The sequence below is a fragment of the Oryctolagus cuniculus genome, chromosome 20 (assembly GCF_051225735.1).
Source record: "Oryctolagus cuniculus isolate XC-2025 breed Fujian yellow rabbit chromosome 20, ASM5122573v1, whole genome shotgun sequence".
Classification (NCBI taxonomy): Eukaryota; Metazoa; Chordata; class Mammalia; order Lagomorpha; family Leporidae; genus Oryctolagus; species Oryctolagus cuniculus.
This window is the reverse complement of record NC_142886.1, coordinates 14,495,342-14,517,025: the sequence shown is the minus strand read 5'-3', so window position 1 is coordinate 14,517,025 and position 21,684 is coordinate 14,495,342. Positions and strand designations below refer to the sequence as shown.

The 21,684-nt window shown below is 42.2% G+C and overlaps 1 pseudogene; it reads left to right on the top strand.

The window, feature by feature from the left end:
* The first annotated feature begins 3,662 nt into the window (after positions 1–3,662).
* Positions 3,663–7,222, top strand: LOC138847193 (ras-related protein Rap-1b-like protein pseudogene; annotated as a pseudogene).
* The last annotated feature ends 14,462 nt before the right edge of the window (positions 7,223–21,684 follow it).

Here is a 21,684-nt window from a genome sequence, read left to right as displayed (position 1 = left end):
CACTGTCTACTCTGCCTGTCCAAAAGAAAAAAAAAAAGAAAGAAAAGAAAAGAAAAAAATCAAAGGGATACAAATTGGAAAGGAGGAAGTCAAACTATCTTTATTTGAGATTACATGATTCTTTATTGTTTTACTTCTTTTAGGTGAGAAAGTGAATATTTACTTAGAATGAGAAAATAATAACAAAATATAAACTTTAAAAAGCTAGCATAGCCACACACATTATAAATCTATAAATAATAAATCTAGAAAACATGTTTTTTGGATTAGTTGCCTGAAATGCATCTATAATATTCCCCCCCCCCCCTTTTAAAATTTATTTGACAGGCAGAGTTATAGACAGTGAGAGAGAGAGACATAAAGATCTTCCTTCTGTTGGTTTACTCCCCAAATGGCCGCTACAGCCAGAGCGGCACCAATCCGAAGCCAGGAGCCAGGTGCCTCCTCCTGGTCTCCCATGCGGATGCGGGGCCCAAGGACCTGGGCCATCCTCCACTGCCCTCCTGGGCCACAGCAGAGAGCTGGACTGGAAGAGGAACAACTGGGACTAGAACCTGGCACCCATATGGGATGCCGGCACCACAGGCAGAGGATTAACCAAGTAAGCCACAGCGCGACCCCTATTTTCCCCTTTTTAAAAAAGGATTTTATTTTATTATCTTTTTGAAAGGCAGAGTTATAGAGGGAGAAAAAGAGAGAGAAAGAGACCTTTCATCTTCTGATCCACTCCCCAAATAGCTGCAATAGCCAGGTCTGGGCCATTTTCCACTGCTTTCCCAGGACATTAGCAGGGAGCTGGATTGGAAGTGGAGCAGTGGGGACTTGAACTGGTGCCCATTCTGGATGTGGGCATCACAGGTGGTAGCTTTACCTACTATGCCACAGGGCTGGCCCCTTTTCCTGTATGTTTGAAGGCAATTTTGGAAACCTCTATCAAATGTCTTTCATTTGTCAGTATGAACTGTGTACTTACAGTTTGTAGGTTTCTTGTAGGTTGTGGCTACAGACATGGAAATTTGAAATTGTTTCCCAGGATTACTATTGAAAGTATGTTCCTTTTTTAAAGATTTATTTATTTATTTGAAGGCAGACTTACAGAGAGGCAGAGCCTGAGAGAGAAAGAGAGAGATAGAGAGAAAGAGACAGAGAGACAGAGAAAGAGGTCTTCCATCTGCTGGTTCACTCCCCAGATGGATAGAGCTGAGACAATCCAAAGCTAGTAGTCAAGAGCTTCATCCGGGTCTCCCATGCAGGTGCCCAAATACTTGTGCCATTCTCTGCCACTTTCCCAAGTGCATTAGCAGGGAGCTGGATTGGAAGCAGAGCAGCTGGGACTTGAACCAGCACCCAAATGGGATGCTGGCATTGCAGACAGTGGCTTAACCCATTACGCCATAATGCTGCTCCAGCTACTTTGATTTCCATCCAGCTTCCAGCTAGTGTACACCGTGGGAGGCAGAAGATGGTGGTTAAAGTGTCTGAGTTCCTGCCACTGACACAAGAGATCCAGATTGTGTTCTGGGTGCTTGACTTTGGTCTGGCCCAACCCTGGATGTGTGGTCATTTGAGGAGTAAACCAGCAGATGGAAGATGTCTCTCTGTATCACTCTCTCTGCCTTTCAAATAAGATGAAAATAAATAAATAAAAAGTAACAAAAAATAAAATAGAATGATGGTAGGCATTTGGCAGAGTTGTTAAGATACTTATTGGGAGATCCACATCCCTTATCAGAGTTCCTAGGTTCAGCTCTGGCCGCATTTCCAATTCTGGCTTCTTGCTAAGGTGTACCCTGGGAGGCAGCAGGATATGGCTCAAGGATTTGTATACCTGCCACTCACATGGGAAATCAGGATTGGGTTCTGTGTTCCTGCCTTTGTCCTGGCGCAGCCCTGGCTGTTGTGGGAATTTGGGGAATGAACTAGCAGATAAGATCTCTCTGCTTCTTTTTCTGCCTTTCAACTAAAAAATTAATTAGTTACTAATTAATAAGACTGCTTTAACGTTCAGATGTTTTATGTAGTTGCAACAGTGACCACAAAGAAAATATATTTAGAACATACACAAAAGAAAATGAGAAATTGACCAAAGCATGTTGCTACAAAATATCAGTTAAATGAAAACAGAGGCAGTAAGAAAGGAAAGAAGGGACAAAAAGCAACAAAACACAGAACACAACTATGAAAAGGGCAACAGTAAGTCTCTCCCTATGAATAATTATTTTGAGAGTAAATGGTTTTATAGTCAAAAGACATAGTTCGGCTAAATGGATAAAAAGTAGATCAATGGTTGGCGCCGCGGCTCAATAGGCTAATCCTCCACCTGCAGCGCCAGCACACCGGGTTCTAGTCCTGGTCGGGGCGCTGGATTCTGTCCTGGTTGCCCTTCTTCCAGGCCAGCTCTCTGCTCTGGCCCGGGAGGGCAGTGGAGGATGGCCCAAGTGCTTGGGCCCTGCACCCCATGGGAGACCAGGAGAAGCACCTGGCTCCTGCCATCAGATCAGCATGGTGTGCTGGCCGCAGCGCGCCTGTCAAAAAAAAAAAAAAAAAAATGGATCAAACTACACACTAGCTGCAAAGGACTTGCCTTAGATATAACGACTCACATAGCCTGAATACTGAGAGGATGGAAAAAGACATTCCATGTAAATAATATAAAAAGAGAGCTGGGATGTTGTGGCACAACAGGTTAAACCACTGATTGGGACAGCCACATCCCATCTCGGAGTGCCTAAGACTGAGTCTTGCCTCTGCTTCCAATCCAGCTTCTTGATAATGTACAGCCTGGGAGGCAGCAGGCAATGTCTTGAGAACTTGGGTTCCTGCCACACATATGGGAGACCCGGATGGAATTTCTGGCTCTTGGCTTTGACCCGGCCCAGATCTGACTGTTGCGGGCATTGGGGGAATTAACCAGCAGATGGAACAGTTTTCTCTCTCTTTCTCTCTCTATGCTTTTCAAATAAAGAAAAATAAATAGACTTTTAAAGGAGCTGATCTCTGCTATGGCCTGGGAAAGCAATACAACATGGCCCAAGTTCTTGGGTCCCTGCACCCATGTGGGAGACCTGGAAGAGACTCTTGGCTCCTGGCTTTGGATTGGCCCAGTTCTGGCACTTGTGGCCATTTGGAGAGTGAATCAGTGGGTAGAGGACCTCTCTCTGCCTCTGCCACTCTGTAACTCTGCCTTTCAAATAAATAAAGAAATCTTAAAAGAGAGAGAGAGAGGAGAGCTGAGTGATTATACACATTTTAGTCAAAATAGACTTTCAGTCAAAAATTATTATAAGAGACAAGGACATTATATAATGATAAAAGGTCAAGTCATCAAACAGTTATGACAATTATAAATATTTATACATCAACCTCAGAATTACTAAATAACTCTGACAGAACTTGAGGGAGAAATTGAGAGCAACACAATAATAGTAGGAGGCTTTAATATTCCACTTTCAACAAAGGACAGAAAAACCAAGTAGAAGATCAATCAGAAAACAGAAGATGTGAACAACATTACAAACAAGTGGATCTAACAGAACATTCCATACAAAAACACACAAAACACATTCTTCTCAAGTGCACATGAAACATTCTTAAGGAGAGATCACATGTTAAGCCACAAAATAAGTCTTTAAAATTTTAAGACCAGCATGCCTTCCTCCGGGATGGCCTGCTGGCCTCGTGCTCGGACCCGGACCGCATCTCCATTCGACATGAGCCCCAAGTGCTTACACCCCAGTGTTGGCTCCTGCAGATGCAAAGGCAGCGATGAGCCTCCTGCCAGAAGAGCTGCTGTGCCAGGGTCAGCCGAGCCCTGCTCCCAGAGGTGAGCCCGGACTCTCACTATCTTCCACTTTCTATGAAATGTGTGAGTGACAGTGGGAGTATCTGATGTGAAAAAATTCAAGACGACAGAAATTATACAAAGTATTTTTTTCACATCACAGTGGAATGAAACCAGAAATTGACAGCAGAAGGAAAACTAGAAAATCCACAACATGTGGAAATTAAACAAAACTTTTAAAACAATCAAAGGAACAAAGAAGTCAGAAGGAAAATTAGAAATTACTTTGAGACTAATGAAAACACAACACACCAAAACCAATGTGATGCAGCAAAGCAGTACTACAAGGGGATTCTCCACCTAGATGGCTGCATTGACAATGAAGAAAGGTCTCAAATCAACAACGGAACTTGATACCTACTAGAAGGAAGGAATAACAAAGATTAGAGCAGACGTGAACAAAGTAGAGGAGAAGCAATTAAAACTAAATGAAATTAAGAGGTTGGGGAAGACAGAAAGAGAGAGCGAGAGAGAGGCCGGCGCTGTGGCATAGCAGGTTAAAGCCTGCCTGGGGCACCAGCATCCCACATGGGCGCCCTTTCTAGCCCTGGCTGCTCCTCTTCCAATCCGGCTCTCTGCTGTGGCCTGGGAAAGCAGTAGAAGATGGCCCAAGTCCTTGGGCCCCTGCACCCACATGGGAGACCCAGAAGAAGCTCCTGGCTCCTGACTTCGGATCGACTCAGCTCAGGCAGCTGTGGCCATCTGGTGAGTGAATCAGCGGATGGAAGACCTCTCTCTCTTCTGCTTCTCTCTGTGACTTTCTAATAAATAAAATAGAATTTTTAAAAGAGAGAGACAAATTTTTACTTAGTATAGAGTTGATCTTCTGTAAATAAAGATAATTAAAAATGAATCTCAATGAATAATGGGATGGGAGAGGTAGTAGGAGGTGGGATGGTTTGGGGATGGGAGGGCAGGTATGGGGGGAAGAACCGCTATAATCCAAAAGTTGTACTTAACGAAATTTATAGTTATTAAATAAAAGCTTTCTATTAAAAAAATAAAAGAGAGAGAGAGAACTTCCACCCACTGGTTTACTCCCCAAGTGGCCACAATACCCGGGGCTGGGCCAGGCTAAAGCCAGGAGCCTGGAACTCCATCTCCATCTCCCACATAGGTGCCAAGGTACTTGTGCATCAATCTGCGGCTTTCCGGCACATTAGCAGGGGGCTGGATAGGGAGAGGAGTAGCTGCTCCATGAACCTGCACTCTGATGCGGGGTATGGGTATCCTGAGCAGCGGCTTGAGCAGCTTAACTTGCTGCCCCACAACACTGGCCATTGTGTGTGTGTGTGTGTGTGTGTGTTCTGTGCTTTATTCTTTTGACAGGCAGAGTTAAACAGTGAGAGAGAGAGAGAGAGAAAACTCTTCTTTTTCCGTTGGTTCACCCCTCAAATGGCTGCTATGGCCGGTGCGCTGCACCGATCTGAAGCCAGGAGCCAGGTGCCTCCTCCTGGTCTCCCATGTGGGTGCAGGGCACAAGCACTTGGGCCATCCTCCACTGCCTTCCCGGGCCACAGCAGAGAGCTGGACTGGAAGAGGAGCAACTGGGACAGAATCTGGTGCCCCAACCGGGACTAGAACTGCAGGCGGAGGATTAGCCAAGTGAACCGCGGTGCTGGCCGTGTTCTGTGTTTTAGAGATCAACAAAATTGACAAACCTTTGGCTAGATTAAACAAGAAAAAAATGAGAGAAGTCTGAAATAACTAAAATTAGGAATGAAAGAAGAGAGGGGCTTGCACTATGGTGTAGCTGGTAAAGCCGCTGCCTGAAGTGCCAGCATCCCATATGGGCACCAGTTCAAATGCTGATTGCTCCACTTCTCATCCAGCTCTCTGCTGTGGCCTGGGAAAGCAGTGGAAGATGGCCCAAGTGCTTGGACCTCCTGAAGAAGCTCCTGGCTCCTGGCTTCAGATCAGCCCAACTCCAGCCATTGCAGCCATCTGGGGAGTGAACCAGTGGATGGACGACCTCTCTCTCTCTCTCTCTTTCACTCTGCCTCTCTGTAACCCTGCCTTTCAAATAAAATAAATAAATCTTTTCTTAAAAAAATAAAGAAATGAAAGAGAGGAAATTATAACTGATGCTGCAGAAATAAAAATGATTATGACAATACTATGAACATCCAATGTTATCCAAATTAGATAATTTTTATGAATTTTTAGGAAAGCATAATCTACCAAAACTTAATGATGAAGAGATAGAAAAACCTGATCATATCCGTAACTCATAATGAGATTCAGTAATCAAAAATCCCCCAACAAAAGCCCAGGGCCAGATAGCATCACTAGAGAATTCTACCAAACACTGAAGGAATTAAGAATCATTGTAAAACTTTTCAAAAAAATGAAGAGGAGAGAACCCTTCCAGTTAAAATCTGTGACATCCCCATTACCCTATAAATAAAAGCAGACAAAGGCAAGGAAAGAGAACTACAGACCAATAACCCTGATGGATACAGATGCAAACATCCTCAAATGTAAGCTGAATCTAACAGCACATTAAAAGGATCAGATACCAGGACAAGTGGGATTTTTTTCTCTCTGGGAAGCAAGGATAATTTTATATATGAAGACCCATCAATGTAATATGGCACATTAATAGAATAAAGGACAAAGTCCACATTATCATCTTAATTGCCGCAGTAAAAGCATTTGACAAAATTCAGCACCATTTCATAATAATAATAAGAGAGCCTGGAGAGCGTGTAAACCAGCAGTGGAGGCAGCCGTGGCATGGGGAGCAGCCACCCAGAGGGAGCACAGGCGACGCTGCCAGTGAGGACCCGGTGACAGCATAAGGGCCTCCACATTTTGACAAATTTGCATCGTGAGTGAATATAAACCAGTCATTCTTGGTTCAAGAGGTGTTGAAAAGTCTGCTCTGACTGTACAGTTTGTTCAAGGAATTTTTGTTGAAAATATGATCCTACAATAGAAGATTCTTATGGGAAGCGAGTTGCGGTAAGTGCCCAACAATGTACCTTAAAATCTTGGATACTGCCGGAATGGAACAACTTACAACAGTGAGGGATCTGTACGTGAAAAGTGGACCGGACTCTGCATTAGTTCATTTCATCACAGCACAGTCTACATGGAATGACCTACAGGATCTGAGAGCAGATTCTTCAAGTTAGAGACACTGATGATGTTCCAGCGATTCTGGCTGGTAGTAAGTGTGACTTGGAAGATCAAAGAGTTGCAGGAAAGGAAAGAGGTCAAAATCCAGCAAGACAACAGAACAACTGTGCATTCTTAAATACTCTGCAAAATCAAAAATAAATGTTAATGACTTCTTTTATGACCTAGTGCAGTGAATTAATGGAAGAACACCAGTGCCTGGGAAGGCCCAGGGAAAAGTCATCGTGTTCTCTGCTTTAATATACTAAGTGTGTTGGGGCCGGCACTGTGGTACAGCGGGTTAAAGCCCTGGCCTGAAGCGCCAGCATCCCATATAGGGCACCAGTTCTAGTCCTGGCTGCTCCTCTTCCAATCCAGCTCTCTGCTATGGCCTGGGAAAGCAGTAGAAGATGGCCCAAGTCCTAGGGCCCCTGTATCTGTGTGGAAGACCAGAAGAAGCTCCTGGTTCCTGCCTTGGGATAGGCACAGCTCTGGCCATTGTGGCCATCCAGGGAGTGAACCAGCAGATAGAAGACCTCTCTCTCTGTCTCTACCTCTCTAACTCTTTCAAATAAATAAAATAAATCTTTAAAAAATATATATACTAAGGGTGTCCAATTCAACAGCACCAGCACTCCAGCTTTGTTTAACCTACCAGCATCTACAATGGACTTTCCTGTGGTGCCACCCTGTAAGAGGCCATCTTATCAGTTTGCACATTCTAATCACCTCCCAGCACCACCAGGGAGTACTTATACCATAGCCCAGGAGTGTGCAGCTCATAAAACCAGATGCTACATCCAGTATTACTGCCACATGTATGAAAATGGTATACTGTGCACTTTAACATGCTCATGTTCTGTACTGGAGAGTACAGTCATGTAAATCATAGAAGCACCACTATTTTAGCATAATAAAGTCCAAAGAGTTCCTATAAATGCTGCTCCAGATAACTCTGCTTCTTCGATACATGGAGCTTATTGTAATTTTTAAAGAAATTCAAGGCAATTATCATTGTATTATACAAAGTAAGCACTTTGATTAATGCATTTATATATGTGTATATATTACACACACACACACACACATATATATATATAAAAGTTATGGGGACAGTGATCTTGTCTTTGAAATGATAGTCATCTCCATATTATGTCCTAAAGATATTGCCTGTAATATCTGTTGGGAAGGAAATGTCCAGACTTTTAAAATTTTATTATATGTTTCCGTTTTTGTTTACACAGAGAAAAATGTTTATAGTTGTGTGTCCAGTGGGGGTCTCCAACAAGAAGCATAACTTTTAGAAAAAAAAGTACATACTTTTTAGAAAGTATAAACTTTTAGAAAATGATTTCATAGTTTTTGTAAATCATTTTCAGCCCCTGCAGCTATAAATTCTCACTGTGAATTCCTTGCTTGCTCATGCATAAGTGTGTTTGCAATACCAAACAGACAGGTTTAGAACTTTTGCCTGGTAGTGCTTGTTTCACATGTGTAACGCTTTGGCTGAGATGTTAAATGATGGCTGAGTACTGTTGATGTGAATGTAGGAAGTAATTTTAATCATGTGTAATTGGTCACAAGGCCTAATTGGCAGTAATTATTGGTGTTTTATTTAGCAATGCCTTGTTGCTTTGTATGCATTAACGTTTGGGTGTAAAGATCCTGTGTCTATCCAACCTAATGTTACAGCTACTTTGAGGTGGCCAAATGCAAACTAAAAGCCTTAATTAAAGTGGTGCAATTTTGTATAAGTTAACATCAGTAGTACAACAAATTTAGATTACCATGCAAGGACTTGCATTATAAACAACAATAATAGTAATAATAATAATAATAAACCTTAGCAAACTAGGAATAGAACAAAACTACCCTGACATGATAAAAGGAATATAAGAAAAAAATTCGTAGAGGGCCGGCGCCGCAGCTCACGAGGCTAATCCTCCGCCTGCAGCGCCAGCACCCCGGGTTCTAGTCCTGGCTGGGGCACCGGTTCTGTCCCGGTTGCTCCTCTTCCAGTCCAGCTCTCTGCTGTGGCCCGGGAAGGCAGTGGAGGATGGCCCAAGTGCTTGGGCCCTGCACCCGCATGGGAGACCAGGAGAAGCACCTGGCTCCTGGCTTTGGATCCTGGCAATGTGCCGGCCGTAGTGGCCACTTGGAGGGTGAACCAACGGCAAAAGGAAGACCTTTCTCTCTGTCTCTCTCTCTCACTGTCTAACTCTGCCTGTCAAAAAAAAAAAAATGTTCGTAGGGAACATCATACTCAGTGGAGACAGACTGAACATTTCCCCCTAAGGTCAGGGGTCAGGATGCTTGTTTTCGTTACTTCTGTTCAACACAGTACTGGAAGGTCTGGTCACACAATTAGGTGAGAAAAAGAAATAAATCATATCCAATACACAAAATTCAATTTCATTTCTACACAAAGAATCATCTAAAAAGGAAGTTAAGAAAACAATTCTATTTACAGTAGCATAAAAGAAAATAAAATACCTAGGAATAAACCTAGCCAGGGATGTTACACTAAAGATTTGTACACTGAAACTATAAAACATGGCTGAAAGAACTGAAATACAACACAATTCACTGAAAAAATATCCTATGTTCATGGATTAGAAAATGCAATATTTAAAAAAAATTTAAAACAGAATTATTTACTTGAAAGGCAGAGTTACAGAAAGAGAGGCAGAGAGAGAGAGAGAGAGAGGGAGAGAAAGAAACAGAGCAAGATCTTCCATCTGCTGGTACACCTTCCAAATGGCCACAAAAGCTGGCCTGGGACAAATGGCAGCCAGGAGCCTGGAACTTCATCTCTCCATCTAGGCCTCCCATATGGGTGGCAGGCGCCCAATCACTCGGACCATCTCCCACTGCTTTTCTCAGGTGCATCAGCAGGGATCTGGATCAGAAGTGGATCTGCGGGGACTTGAACCAGTGCTCATATAGGATACCACCGTCGCAAGTGGCAGCTTAACACTCTGCACCACAATGCTGACCCTTGTAAGACTTAATATTGAGGCTGGCGCTGCGGCTCACTAGACTAATCCTCCGCCTGTGGCGCTGGCACCCCAGGTTCTAGTCCCGGTTGGGGCACAGGTTCTGTCCCGGTTGCTCCTCTTCCAGTCCAGCTCTCTGCTGTGGCCCAGGAGTGCAGTGGAGGATGGCCCAAGTGCTTGGGCCCTGCACCCCATGGGAGACCAGAAGGAAGCACCTGGCTCCTGGCTTCGGATCGGTGCAGTGCCAGCCTTAGCTGGCCATTTGTGGGGTGAACCAATGGAAAAGGAAGACCTTTTTCTCTATCTCTCTCTCTCACTGTCTAACTCTGCCTGTCCAAAAAAAAAAAAAAAGATTTAATATTGTTAGGATGTCAGTACTACTTAAGATGATCTAATATACATACAATGTTATCCCTATCAAAATTTCAGTAACATTTCTGCAGAAATAGCAAAATCCATCCTAAATTCACATGGAATCACAAAGGATTCCAGATAGCCAAAATAATTCTGTATGACAGCAAAGCTGGGAGAGTCACAACTCCTGATTTCACAACTTACTACAAAGCTACAATAATCAGAATAATGTGGTACCGGCATAAAGACAGATACATCAAGAGAACAAAAATAAACTCAAAAATAAACCCGCATGTGATCGTCAAGCTTTCCATGGGCAAAGAACAGTTTCTAATAATAAATAGTGCTAGGATACGTGGATCCAGTTGGGAAAACTGGATATTGACATGAAAATGAAATTAGACTCTTACCTTACCCATATACAAAAAACTCACTCACAATGGAGTGAAGATCTAAATTTAAGACCCAAAACTATAAAACTTCTAGGAGAAAACAAAGGACAAGGTTCACGTCTTTGCATTTGGCAAAACACTTCTGTGCATCAAAGCATACTACAGAGTGAAAAGTCAGCCTATGGAATGGGAGAAAATATTTTCAGATCACACATCTGATAAGAGAGGTAAATTCAGAATATATAAAGAACTACAACTCCACAACAAAAATTCAAATAAACCAATTATTTCCTTTCTTAAGGAATTTATTAATACATTAGATTATCAGGGTCACAGCAAATGCACAATAATTACAACACAATTCTCATGTAAATGTGGTATTCATACAAAGAGAACAGACTCAATGTAGTTCATAGATACAACTCCATGACAGGCAAATGGGGCCAGTGTTGTGCAGCAGGTGAGGCGCTGCAGGTAAAGCTGCTGCTAGCGACTGTGGCAGCCCATATGGGAACACTGGCTCATGTCCTGGCTGCTCTGCCTCTGATCCGGCTCCCTCCTTTATGTGCCTTGGAAAGCAGTGGAAGATGGCCTAAGTGTTTGGGCCCTTGCCACCCATGTGGGAGACCCGAATGGAATTCCAGGTTCTTGGTTTCAGCCTGGCCAAGTAGTCGCAGAGTGAACTAGTCAATGGAAGATTTTCTCTCTCACTCTCTTTATACTCTCTCCCTTTCTGCCACTCTGCCTTTCAAATTAATTAAAATTAGCTAATCTTTTTAAAAATGAACAAAGAATCTGAGTAGATATTTCTCCAAAGATGATACCCAAATGGCCAACAAGTATCTGAGAGGAGGCTCAACATCACTAATCATCAGAAAAATGCAAATCAAAACCTCCACAAGACATCACATCCATACTGTACCCTGCAAAGCTCTCATTCATGAATGAAGGTGAAACAATGACCTTCCATAACAAACAGAAATTGAAAGAATTTGTCACCACTCGTCCAGCCTTAGAAAAGACGCGCAAGGATGTGCTACTCTCAGAAACGTGGTCACCACTATGAAAAAAGTGAAGGCAGAAAATCTCCCAGTAAATGTAGAAAGGATATCCACAGTAAATAGAAACATTTATGGAGAAACAGCACGGAAATTGAACTTACTCTGGTTTTTCTTCTGTAGTTCCTTAGACTTCAGAATAAACTTTTACTGGGAATCTAGCCACATATTAAGGCAATTTGTTTTTGAATCTTTTTAAAAAGAAGACATTGATTATATTGGACCATTTTTTTTTCTTCTTCTCATTACAATTTGTGTGAGTGCAGTGTTAAGTCTTAGTTCTTATATCTTTGGGCAAAAGAGTGTATCCGTTATTTTAATGGATTTTTCCCTATCTTTGAAGCTCAGTCCATAAACGTGCTGTTGCCACAAAAGAAAATACTTGGGTTTGCATTACTTGAATACTTGAAGACTGAAATTGCTAAGATACATTATGTAATGAATTAGGTTTTTATTTCTGGATAAAATTAGAAATGAAATAAAGATTAGAACTACTTAAAGGATGACAATAATGACAGCGCTTATAAGCACTGTGAATCCTTTTGTGTTGGAGGCATCCGAAATTCAAGTGTCCACTAGATCTTTCTCCTGAAACCCTGCTCTTCTTTCCTGTGCTTCAGGCATTAACCTTTATTCTTGATGTTGTAAAACAGCAGGGTTAAGGCGTCATTCTATCTGTGTTCATTATGAATCCTATGGCTTTTCTAGTTAGGAAAAAATAGTCTCAGAAATACCCCTACTGTCTTTTTTCGGTTAATATTTTACCCACTAATGGTATTTTAAGTATCTTTAATCATTTTAATAAGGTGTCCATAAAAATTTTAAACATTATATACTATATTTGAACTAGTTAGTGAAGAATCAGAAAAAAACCAGTTTATTAGGACTGTAGATGTTCCATTAGTTAAATTTCAAAATTTTTAATAAAGGAACTTTCAAAGATAGGTCGCGATCACACAGAATCCATTAAACTAGCTCCTGTGACAGGGAAAGGAACCTTGCAAGCAGTGGACGACATGTGAGGGCGTTTACTTGCCATAGTTGTGGTTGTGGTGTGCTTGTATTTAAAAACAGGTAGTGACACACTGACATTTTTGTTGCCCAATAATCTGGAATAGTGCCCTGCATTTATCTGTACTAAAATAACTATACATTAATGGAATCTACAAAGAAGAAACTTAATGACTGTACTGTCTTTGGGAGCCTTTGTACAGCCAAGTAAAGTTTCCATTATTCAAGGTATTCGGATTTTAAAATTTAGTATTATAAAGAAGAAGATGTAGCATTATTCCACGTGCTTAAATTTACTATGGAGCAAAAATGATTCAAGAAGAAAATAACCTACAATGTCTATTTATCTTTGCATAGGCAACTGCTTATGATACTCTGTTTTTAATATTTGTACTTAGAAAAAATGCTTGTGTATGTCTAGTAATTTCACGGTGCGGGATGCTGCTAGCCTAGGCACAAAGTATTAAAATTATTTTGTGAAGATAGGTAGTTGTATTAAAACTGTTGTGCCATTATACCTAAAAAATGACAACTTGCTTATTGTTTCAGAAGAAAAAATATGAAATGAGTAATTGTCAGTACATTAGCTATGATGTTAAATTGGCAAGTTGTAGCATAAAGCTTAACTCTGTTTTTCAAATGAGAACCATGGTTGTCTAAAGCTGCTTTGCATACACTGTAAGTGCTACAAGTAGTCTCAGCACTGAACATGTATTAACACCTCGCAAATGAATGCAGCCTTTGATGTAGGTGTTTTGATATGCCTCAGAAAGTATCTGAGTGTCTGAAAATCTGTTCATCTGTTTGGTAATGAAGATACTTCCTGTTCTTTTTTATTATTCCATATTTTCTTTTTTTATTTTATTTATTTGTCAGGTAGAGTTATAGACAGTGAGAGAGAGAGAGACAGAGAGAAAGGTCTTCCTTCCGTTGGTTTACCCCCTAAATGGCCACTACGGCCGGTGTTGTGCCGATCCGAAGCCAGGAGCCAGGAGCTTCTTCCGGGTCTCCCATGCGGGTGCAGGGCCCAAGCACTTGTGCCATCCTCCATTGCCCTCCCGGGCTACAGCAGAGAGCTGGACTGGAAGAGGGGCAACCGGGACTAGAACCCGGTGCCCATATGGGATGCCAGCATCGCAGGCGGAGGATTAATCAAGTGAGCCACAGCGCCAGCCCATATTTCATATTTTCATGTTTAAATTTGAATTTTTACATTTTTACTACTGTTAAGTAGTTTGTTCAATGATTAAAATGGGGTTGTCAGTGAAGAAACTTAAAAACAGCCTCATGCATGTAACTGTTTAAGTAAAAATTACATTTTGTGATCTATGTTCATACACTTTTAGTGATCTGTATTTAGGCTCTGTTTCTGTTTAATAAGGCTTTTTACCATTGATTAAATAAAGGAATGTATCTTTCTGAAGATATTTATATCCTGTACATAAAAATTAGTTGAAGAAAAAAAATTAACTGCAATTCTGTTTCCTAACAAGGAACTTGTAGAAATGAAAATTAAAAGCACAATGCTATTTATTCCAACATTAATTCAAACTCTATTATAATCACCTGATAAGGAAACCAAACAGAGTGACTAAACAAGAACATTAAATACTTATGTATAAACGTAACATGTACAGGGTCAGTATCTTGAAAATGACAAAATGCTCCAGGTTGCTATTCTGGACAAGAAGGGCATGGCTGAAGTTTATGTCTTGCGCATCATCGAGAACAGCTGTCTTAAAACTGCATGTTGGGGGTGACAGGGAACCGACGGAGCAGAGAGGTGAGTGCGTTACATTTCTTCTTTCTTTAATTTGTGAGATAGGTATTTTTTGCACTTACTGTATCATATAGAAACCAATGTTTATTTGCTTAGTCTGGTATCCTTACACCTTGCACGGCCTAGCATACAGTACACGTTGAATACTTGTTGAATAAATGAATTAACTCTGACAAGGAAAAGGTGCTGTCCACTTGGAGAAAGTTTCTACCAGTAAGAAAGTATGTGTGCTGTATTGTTATGGACATGTGATACTCGAGCTTCCCTTTCATCTAGATTCCACTCTTTGAGAAGAGCAAAACAGCTTTAAAATTTGGAGACCACTTTTCCCCACTCTAGGCAGTCAATCAAGGTGCTGAAGAGTGAGCACATAAGGCGGGCGCCGCGGCTCACTAGGCTAATCCTCCGCCTAGCGGCGCCGGCACACCGGGTTCTAGTCCCGGTCGGGGCGCCGGATTCTGTCCCGGTTGCCCCTCTTCCAGGCCAGCTGTCTGCTGTGGCCCGGGAGTGCAGTGGAGGATGGCCCAAGTGCTTGGGCCCTGCACCCCATGGGAGACCAGGAGAAGTACCTGGCTCCTGCCTTCGGATCAGCGCGGTGCGCTGGCCGCAGCGCGCCAGCTGCGGCGCCCATTGGAGGGTGAACCAACGGCAAAGGAAGACCTTTCTCTCTGTCTCTCTCTCTGTCCACTCTGCCTGTCAAATAAATAAATAAATAAATAAAATGTACCTCTAAAAAAAAAAAAAAAAAAGGTGAAAAGCAGCTGACCTCATTCACTCCATGAGTAGACCTGGAGCCCTGGAACTTTCCAGGTTCCTATTCCTCAGTTTGTTCAGCTTTCCTTCCATTTTACAAGCTATTCCCATTCTTCACTTTTCTCTACTTTGGTTTGTCTTAATTTAATCAGAATCAGTTCCTATTACTTGTGCAAAGGCTATTTCTAGATTTTCTTTCCCAAATGAATGGAAATTAACAAAGAGGAAATGTGTGATATATAAAAGTCAAGCTCTCCCTTGTTACATATATAAGCTAATTCCCTTTATAATATTACTGCTAATTTAACATTCACACATCAACTACATTTTTTTAACTTTTAAAAAAATTTCATGTCTTTCATATATACAGCTTTAACAGTATAATGAAGCCGGCACCTCGGCTCAACAGGCTAATCCTCCGCCTAGCGGCCGGCACACCAGGTTCTAGTCCCGGTAAGAGCACCAGATTCTTTCCCGGTTGCCCCTCTTCCAGGCCAGCTCTCTGCTGTGGCCAGGGAGTGCAGTGGAGGATGGCCCAAGTGCTTGGGCCCTGCATCCGCATGGGAGACCAGGAGAAGCACCTGGCTCCTGGCTTTGGGCCGCGGCGGCCATTGGAGGGTGAACCAACGGCAAAGGAAGACCTTTCTCTCTCTCTCTCTCTCTCTCACTGTCCACTCTGTCAAAAAAACAAAAACAAACAAACAAAAAAAAACAGTATAATGATACTTCTCACCTTATCTTCCCTCCCTGCCTTTCCTTCTTTTCTTATTTTTCTTTCAATTTTTACAATGACATACTTTCAATTATGATCACATGCTTAACTCTCCACTAAATAAAGAATTCAACAAGTAGTAAGTAGAAAAAACACTGTTCCTCAAGAGTATAGACAAGGGCTATAAATAATAATAAAAAATCAAAATGTCAATATTATTATTACATTATTTCCATTAATATGTTACACACAATATATCAGCACACTTATACAGTGTGTATATATATTTTTAAATATTTATTTATTTATTTGAAAGTCAGAGTTACACAGAGAGAAGAGGCAGAGAGAGAGAGAGGTCCTCCATCCACTGGTTCACTCCCCAATTGGCCACAACGGCCGGAGCTGCGCTGATCCGAAGCCAGGAGCCAGGAGCCTCCTCTGGGTCTCCCATGCAGGTGCAGGGGCCCATGGACATGGGCCATCTTCTACTGCTTTCCCAGGCCACAGTAGAGAGCTGGATGTGAAATGGAGCACCCGGGACTCAAACTGGCGCCCACATGGGATGTCGGCACTGTAGATGGAGACCTCACCCACTATGCCACAGAGCCAGCCTCATACAGTGTGTATATTATGACTGTTACATATATTAAATTTAACAACTATATGTATATCTTAATATTATAGTAATAAAAATACAGCAAAGGGTACATACGGACTACCTTTTTAAGAAAAATTTCAAGTGGGTATTTCATTTTGGAAAATAGTAACAAAGAATTTTTTAAATCACTACAGTAACATTTACAAAATAGCTGACCCAGTATTTTCTAAAATATACTACCCTATAGCATTTCTCATACTTGATTAGGAAAGCACTTAGTTAATTACTCGCTTGTAAGACTAAGTCTGGGGACTGGCGCTGTGGTAGCAGGGTTTAAACATCCACCTGCAGTGCTGGCATCCCATATGGGTGCTGGTTTGAGTCTCAGCTGCTCCACTTATGATCCAGCTCCCTGCTGATGGCCTGGGAAAGCAGCGGAGGACGGCCCAAGTGTCTGGGTCCCTGCATCCACGCTGGGGACCTAAAAGAAGCTCCTGACTCCTGGTTTTGGATCAGCACAGCTCTGGCCATTCGGCCATATGGGGAGTGAACCAGTAAATGGAAGATCTTTCTCTCTCTGTAATTATGCCTCTCACGTTAATAAATAAATCTTTAAAAAAAAGACTAAATCTGGACAAATTTTATTTTTATTTATGCATTTATAATATTGGATTTGGAGTCCTCACAATTCACAAAAGGATTCTTCCTAGAGGTTTTTATACATGTGCTTATTAACATACAAAAGTACATGCATTTGGATCCAATTTCATTTCTTAATGTACAAAGATGTGGTAAAAGCATTGACCATCAAATGTCATCTCTCATATATTGATAGCCCAGGGAAAAGGTAACTATATCTGAAGTCCTGGAAAAAATTGCTAAGCCTTTAGCATTCCCTTGTCAAAGTAATCATTGTGACTAACAAATAGCAATAAACGACAAAAACCAGAAATCTGAATAGCTGTTTTACATGATGTCAGTACTTAAAACTGATCTCTGTGTTAAGCATATGATTGTCTGACTTCTAAAGTGTCATGTCGTTTAGGAACTGAAGAAAAATATACACAACTTCTCATGAAATCCCAAATAGCTGTTTTAGACTAGTCCTAGTTTTTACAAACAGGAAGAAAGAGATCATGAAAAAAGCTAAATTGTGTAAATGAAAGAATTCTTGTATAAAGAGGCTTGTGTGTGTGTGTGTGTGTGTGTGTGTGTGTGTGTTCTCCCTTGCTACCCAGAGCACACTCAAGTGTGTTTATTGATGGGTGAAAATTAAGCAGTACAGTGTCCAGAGAGCTAGCACATCAGTGCACTTTCTCTCATCCTGGTCTGTATGAGTCACCCATGCCTTCCACAAAGGAGTAATCCTTCTAACACAAAGGAAATCTTGCCGCATAGTCACACTTTCCCTTTTGTGTGAAATAGAGGAGTTTGCTGCATTATGCAGGAAGACACTTAATGGCAGTTTCTCAGGCACTCTTCCCTAGTTTTTACTTCCTGTAAATCTGAGTCATTTTCAAAAAGAATTGTAATTCTTCATTCATCAAATATCTATGGATCATTATGATGCGAAAAATCTGATGCTGGGTGTTTTACAGATAGCAGTGAACAAGACATAGTCCCTCACGTCCTGGAACAGCAGTCTAGCGGCAGATGTAAACTTGAAACAATTAAGTACATAATTCTTTTTTTCTAGATTTATTTATTTATATATTTGAAAGGCAGAATTACAGAGAGAGAGGAAGAGACAGAAAGAGAAACAGAGACCTCCCATCTCCTGGTTCACTCTCCAAATGGCTGCAACAGCCAGCACTGGGCCAGGCTTAAGGCAGGAGCCTGGAACTTCATCTGGGTCTCCCATGTGGGTGCAGGGGCCCAAGGACTTGGGCCATTTTCTGGTGCTTTCTCAGGCCATTAGCAGGGAGCTGGATCAGAAGTGGAGTAGCCAGGACCAAACAGGTGCCCATATGGGATGCCGGCACTGCGGGCTGCAGCTTTACCAGTTATGCTACAACACTGGCCCCGGTACTTCTTTGTATAATTACAATTCTGTTATGTTATATTAAGAAAGTACACAGGGTATTATGAACACATGTATCCTTGGAACTATGGGAGGGAGGAAGGGCCTCTTTGAGGAAGTGACATGAGTCAAATCTCTACACTGAAGCTGCTCTCAACTCAGTTGGGTAATTTTTCTTGCACCAGCAAATCTTTACTAATATACCATCTCATGTCAAATAAGATGTAAACTTATTTTTGTTTAAAAACATTTTAAATACATTGTCATTAGAGTTAGCTTGTTTTCTGAAGTTCATTTCAAATTGCAATTCATTTTTCTCAATTTTTTCAAGATCATTCCGAAAAGAAAACATAATTATTTAATGAGGACTAATGCTACAGTTATACATTTTTATGCTTAAAATACAAACAAGGGGCCAGTTTTGTGGCACAGCGGGTAAATCCACCACCTGCAGTGCTGGCATCCCATATGGGCACCGGTTTGAGTCCCAGCTGCTCTACTTCCGATCCAGCTCTCTGCTATGGCCTGGGAAAGCAGTAGAAGATGGCCCAAGTCCTTGGGCCCCTGAACCCACATGGGAGACCCGGAAGAAGCTACTGGCTCCTGGCTTTGGATCAGCACAGCTCCAGCAGTTGTGGGCAACTGGGGAACGAACTAGCAGATGGCAGACCCCTCCCCCGCCCCTCTCTCTCTCTGCCTTTCCTTCTCTATGTAATTCCACCTTTCAAATAAATAAATAAATCTTTTTAAATAATTACAGGGGCCAACGCTGTGGCACAGCAGGTTAAAGCCCTGGCCTGAAGCGCCAGCATCCCATATGGATGCCGGTTCTAGTCCCGTCTGCTCCTCTTCTGATCCAGCTCTCTGCTATGGCCTGGGAAAGCAGTAGAAGATGGCCCAAGTCCTTGGGCCCCTGCATCCAAGTGGGAGACCCAGAGGAAGCTCCTGGCTCCTGGCTCCTGGCTTTGGATCGGCACAGCTCCGCCTGTTGTGGCCATCTGGGGAGTGAACCAGCAGATGGAAGACCTCTGTCTCTGTCTCTCAGTAACTCTGTCTTTCAAATAAATAAAAATAAATCTTTCAAAAAAAATTACAAACAAATAGGGGCCAGTGCTGTGATATAGTAGGTTAAGCCACTGTCTGCAGTGCCAGTATCCCATGTGGGTACTGGTTTGAGTCCTGGCTGCTCCACTTCCAGTTCAGCTCCTTGCTAATGCACCTGGGAAAGCAGCAGAGGATTGCTCAGGTGCTTGGGCCTCTGCACCAATGTGGGAGACTCTCATGAAACTCTGGACTCCTGGCTTTGGCCTGGCCCAGCCCTAATCATTGCAGCCATTTGGGGAGTGAACCAGCAGACTGAAGGTCCTTTTCCTCTGTCTCCTCCTCTCTCGCTGTAACTGACTTTCAAATAAGTAAATAAATCTTTTTAAAAAATGCAAATAGAAAAAGAAACCATATACTTTAGGTCAAGCTAGTAATCTATTAAGGCAAATATATTTTAATTGCAAATATTTTCAAGAATATTGAAGTAGTTTCAAGAATATAAAAAAGACTACTTTTTTTAAAAGATTTATTTATTTATTTGAAAGTCAGAGTTACAGAGAGGAAGAGACAGAGGGAGAAAGGGAGAGAGGGAGAGAGGCAGAGAGAGAGAGAGATCTTGCATCTGCTGGTTCACTCACCAAATGGCTGTAATGGCCAGGGCTGAGCCAGGTCGAAGCCAGGAGCCAGGAGCTGCATCTGGGTCTCCTTCCCCCATGTTGGTGCAGAGGCCCAAGCACTTGGGCTATTTTCTGTTGCCTTCCCAGGCACATTAGCAGAGAGCCGGTCCAGAAGTGGAGCAGCTGGGTTTTGAACCGGCACCCATATGGGATGCCAGCATGGCTGCCAGTGGCTTAACTGGCTATGCCACAATGCCAGCACTGAGAGGCTGTTTTAAAATCTATGATAACAAGCATGAGCAAAGTATTTTTGGAGCTACAAGAACTGCTAGAATGTGTTTAGTGAAATCACAGAAGGCATTGCATATCTGTGTTTGAGTTGAATTTCAAAGGGTAAGAAGGAGTCAACATATATGGATGCTATTTTAATCAACAGAAGCAGACAAGAAACTTATTCCCTCCATAATTCATTAATTACAAAAGAAAAGGATATACAACAGTGTTGTATTGATTTGTTTTAAATTTTTTTAAAGATTTTATTTATTTTATTTGAGAGGTAGAGTTACAGACAGAGGGAGAGACAGAGAGGTCTTCCTTCCGTTGGTTCACTCCCAGATAGCTGCAAAGGCTGGAGCTGGGCTGATCCAAATCCAGGAGCCAGGAGCTCCTTCCCACACGGGTGCAGGGGCCCAAGGACTTGGGCCATGCTCTGCTGCTTCCCCAGGCCATAGCAGAGAGCTGGATCAGAAGAGGAGCAACTGGGATTAGAACCGGCGCCCATATGGGATGCGTGCACTGCAGGCAGAGGATTAACTATTGCACCATGGCACTGGCCCCTGATTTGCTTTTGCAGGTATGTAATGTGTTAATTACATTTTTGTTTAATTTCAGCTATCTATTGCAAATACACTCATAATAAGCCATTCTTGTTGAGTTACATTGAGATGCAGAGATAAAAAGTTTTGTTATCACTCTCTCATTTGTGTTTTTTCAGACTAAGTTGATTTTATGTGTGAATAAATTCAAGTTCTTATAGATGTGCTATTATTGCTATGGAGGATTAATTTTTATTTACCTCAGATGAGATATACCATGATATCTCCCTTTTCCTCTCTTTGTTTGCTGTGCTGTGGCCACTAACTTCTATCTCCTAGAAATGCAGAGTTCTGGGGCCGGTGCTGTGGCATAGCAGGAAGGCCACTGCCTGCAGTGCCAACATCCTATATGGGCTGATTCAAGTCCTGGCTGCTCCACTTCCGATCCAGCTCTCTGCTATGGCCTGGGGAAGCAGTAGAAGAAGGCCCAGGTCATTGGGCCCCTACACCCACATGGGAGACCAGGAAGAAGCTCCTGTCTCCTGGCTTCAGATTAGCGCAGCTCCGGCCATT